This window comes from Miscanthus floridulus, chromosome 19, assembly GCF_019320115.1.
Source record: "Miscanthus floridulus cultivar M001 chromosome 19, ASM1932011v1, whole genome shotgun sequence".
NCBI lineage: Eukaryota > Viridiplantae > Streptophyta > Magnoliopsida > Poales > Poaceae > Miscanthus > Miscanthus floridulus.
Window position 1 is genome coordinate 89,855,619 of NC_089598.1, and position 4,744 is coordinate 89,860,362.

The window sequence follows — 4,744 nt, forward strand, 5'->3', positions numbered from 1 at the left end:
TGGGCATGCTCGCCTCATCCATCTCCTCCTTGTTTTTACCTCGTCTCGGAACTACCTTGTTACCTTGCCACTTCTACTGCAACAGGCCCTCCGGCGGAGCTTCGTACCGCCAGGAACAATGGCACTGCTCCGGTTCACCGCCACCACCTCTCCAGCGCACGCGGGCATGGTCTCCCCACAACGTATCCGACTGAACCAACGCCGCTGGCAGGACCTAGGTGAGACCCTGTTGCTTCCCCACCCCTCGGATTAATCCTTACCGTGCTTGTCGCGTTGGAGCGCGTGCGCCGCCGTCGGTGAATTGTGCCACCACGGGCAGTCGTGCCCTGCCACCGTCGGGTGCCCTGGCCCTCCCCGGTCGCTCTTCACAGCCACGGTGTCTCCACACGAGGGGCCCGCGTGCCTCGTCGCCCGTCCCGCTCTGCCGGCGAGCCCTCCCGGCCGGATCCAGTGTCGGTCGGCCAAGGCCTGATGTGCTGCTCTGCTCTGGATTCCTAGGAAGTTGTGAAAAACATAAATTTGACTTGTTTAGGGAGTAATATGCGAATAGTATGACTTAAGGGAATAGTGGCCTCGATGGTTTTGCAATTATAGTATAAAACGAGGACTCTTTAGAAAATTTGTCGTGGCCACGCCTGGGCCGGCTTGTGGGCTGCCCGCGCCGCACGCTGGGCCAGCCTGCTCGGCGTCCTGCCTGGGCCGCGCGCCCCGCCCGCGCCTGGGTCGTTCGCAGCGCCACCTGGGCCGCCGCGCGTCTGCTGGGCCGCGTGCACCGCGTGTCTGCTGGGCCGAATAGGTCGCGCTAGCCCACTTAGTTTTATAAGGCTATCTCCAACACCACCACCTAAAATACAAGACTCATTCGTACTTTGGGTAGCGCTATAGGCAAAAGGTTCAATACCTACTTGACATCTTCTCCAACAACAAGACCCAAAAGAGAATCCTTTTTGTAAATGGGTTTCTAGGAGAGAGGATACCCATATTTAGGTTGTGTCTCTTAGGCAACCCAAAATAGGTCTTCCGTATAGGTACTCCGTTGAAGGCTGATTTTGGATCTCTCACTACCCATTTTGGGTTTGGATCTCCTTATTGGAGACAGTATAAAGCAAGTGTTAATTAGTTTCGGAAATAAACTTGCACAATCAATATAAAAGTTTGTAGGTGTCCAAAAATTGTTAAACCAGTTTTGTTAGTCTCCTAAAATCATGATCTACCTGTTAGTATATTTTGTTCACATATTTTGACAATATTCTTGAAGCTATATAATTAATTTATGGTACTTAATATTATAAAATATAAACTTATAGGAATTTCCCTGATAAATTGGTAATATTGTTGAATCTAAAATTTATACAGTAGGCTCCTAGCAATATTAGTTACTCACTGTAATTTTTGTAGCTCCAGAGTAATTAGTTTGCTAAGATAGATAATGATGCCCTATTTCAAATAATGATTAAATCGATAGAATGAAATAAAGAAACGCCTTGGGTTTTGTATAACTAAAACAGTTGTTGGGAAATAACGCCTTATTCGACAACATGGATATGTAGCCTAAGTACGATCGTTGTTAGAACTAACTCGTTAACTTGAGAGGCGTAAATCGTATTGTACGAATCATGGTCATATATCTTACCCAGGCAAGCCCCGGTGCATAACCCCTGCTTTCTGCAGTTTAAATTATAGTTGTGCATTAAGTTTAAGGAGTTGAATGAAACCCACTTGCATATATATATATATATCTTTATCCTATGAGTCTTACTAGTATGATAGGATCGTGTAGAATGTTATGCTACAAAGACTCCGGTAGAAGTCGAGTGATGGCTGTCACTCGCGAGAGATAGGAAATATATTATTGGATTATTATCACTTTGAATATATAAATGGTGGAAAAGAAAATAATGACCGAGGAGGGATATGGTTTGGGTATTGGTGGGTGTAAGAGGTTGTGTCGCCATGGACGCGGGGCATAGCTTGGTTACACTGCTTTCTCTGTCTATGTCGGTTAAGGACCGATCGTTGCATAAGCTATCGAGGCAAGTCATAGATTTATTATCCCGAGCACATACTTGTGTATGGGCGCTTAGAAGGATGTTGCTCTCTTGTCGTGGGTTTCGGCTCTTTCCGGACCAACTGTCAGGGTTTTGTTTTTGGTGGAGGAGGTCCTTGCACCGCACTGAGTCTGGGACTCAGGGGCGGGGGCTTGGAGTACCAGTTTGGAAGGGGACCTAGGACCCCAGGATAGAAGAGTGATGGGTTGGTCCTGCTTGTGCCTTGGTACAAGCAGGGCGTGTGTTTTCGGGGTACCCAGCTAGGGACATTGGTTTGTGAATCATTGCCGAGTCGGTATGGCGTTTGTTTTATGCCTAGCACCGTAGTGAGAACTAAAAGATGAAAGATGGAAAGAGGAAATCTAATTGCTTACCACCTGCTTGAAAGTAGTACATATGCTTACATAGAATGGTTAGTAATGAACCAATGCGGCTATTAATAAAAATCGAATATAAGGATGTACGCTTAGTAATGCTTCCTGTAAATGCAATAAACCCACTAGCTAGATAGCCTTGCATATCCTTGGAGTCTTTTCTTTCCTCCTATCGGGTAAGTCTTGCTGAGTACAATTGAGTACTCAGGGTTTTATTCCCTCTGTTGCAGGTGACAGGTGGATGCTAGAGCTGACTCTTATGTGTGGATCCCTCCTGGTGGGCTCAGAGAGGATTTCCTTTACGCTACGATCGTAGTTTTTATTTATAACTCTCACCAACTATTTTTATAAATGAAAGCTTTATAATTTGTTGTCATAGCTTACATACTAATGCTTTATCATGCCATGAATATCTATTTATTTCTGTTGTACTTTTGATCACATGTTTATATTCCGCTGTTAAATCAAATTGCTCATAACTCTAATAATATGATTATATTCTGCTGTTATAATAATAAATATTATACTCTAATGTTGTATTAAAAGTGATGTAAGAAATGGTTAAGAGTGATGTAAGCTTTATTCTCTCATTTGTGATCCTGATGTAAAAATGTGAATTTTTGGGTTCTCCCCTGGGGTGTGTCCAATGGAACCAAGTAATTTTGTGTTCTCCCTTGGGTGCTCAGTGTCTAATAGAAGACGAGCACTCCTAGGAGGCATTAGATTAGGCGATTCTGCCACAGATGGTATTAGAGCGCAAATGAGGAAATAAGGCTTCAAAAACTTTTTCTAAACTAAAATTTGGCAACAAATTCTTTTAAAAAATTAGGATGTCTTTATGCGAAGTTATATAAGTAGCCCTATTACTATGGTTATGTATTCAGGCTAGATGACACTCTACTGACTTAGATAGGATTAATTAAGTTTCTGCAGGTACACTGACTTGAGCATAGTTCGATAGTATCGACTAGTTACAGGGAGAGAACATTGTGCCAAAAATCTGAGAACGGTTGCCCTATATGTTGGCAATGGTGAAAGGACGTATAGGATGTGCATTCATGCATATCCTGTTTGTGCATTGTAGTGTTCATATTATTTGTAAATACGCCATCCATAGGTGTCACGTGTGTCATATTGTGCATGACTGGCTCATTCCTATTCTAGCGTTAGGTCTGCACTGTGGCTTCATGCTCCACGTTCGCCCATGGTTTACGCCTATCGTGACCCACGTTCTTCCCGTACCCTTTTTCTGTGCTCTTGTCGGACCCTTGCCCTGCAGTCATACTAGTCAATAATGGCCTCGCACGTCACTCGCCTCGAACATGCAGAATTGGTCGATTTGTCATAGTGATCCCGCGCAGGAACCCTGGTGGACCACGCCAGGACCACTGAACACTTCACCTTTATAAGGAGAGCCTGACTTGGCCATTGGTATCACCACTTGGTGCACTTTAGCTCGCTTAGCTTTTTCTTTGAGCTAGCTTTTCGCTCAGCCTTCCTCACCACCATCACCTGGTATGGCAGGAGCCTAGGTTATTAGTTACTGTCTGAATGTTGAGGGTTTTCCTAGAATCCTGCATGCCACCCTGCAAAAGCTTGGAGTCAGAGATCGTCTCGAGTATGAGGGCCGAGATTATGAGGAACATGGCACCGAGCGGTGTGAGGTTACCGTCTACATCAGGAAGAGTGAGGAGTTCCCTGACCTCACTAAAGCCTAGAGTGTGACCACAACTAGGTTTTGCTTCGTCGACACCTACTAGGTTGTGGCCTACAAAGCCTTGCGGTACATTTGCTAGATATATGAAGAGCCCATTGCTCGTACCCCCATGCGGTTCTTTCCACCTTTGGACAAGAATCAACGGGCATGGAGGGCTCGCATGGAGGCCTTGCAAGGGCGAGATGCACAAGAAGATAGTCCAACCGTGGTTCACTTAACCACGTACCTGCTTGCTCTAGATGAACAGTATGACCAACAAGCCTTGGAACTGAGGATCTACCTCCAGCAAGCCGAGGAAGTCGAGATCTTCACCTAGATGCTCCAGGTGTAGCTCACCGAAGCGCATGCCAGTGAGGCAGCTGTTGAGAGCTAGGAGACTGCCATGTCGGAAGCCCTGAAGGAGGCTAAAGATCGGCACATCCATTAGCTGCGTGAGGCCTATCTTGTCACTAGAACCAAGCGGAGGACATTGGCTACTGAAAGGCAGGATGCCCCGATCTTGGAAGGGATCCCTATCCACCCGTCAGAAAGAAGGAGAACCGGTGTTGCAGTGCCGCTTGCACCTCCACCATTGGAAGTGTTAGAAGAAGAGCCCTTGATTCCTC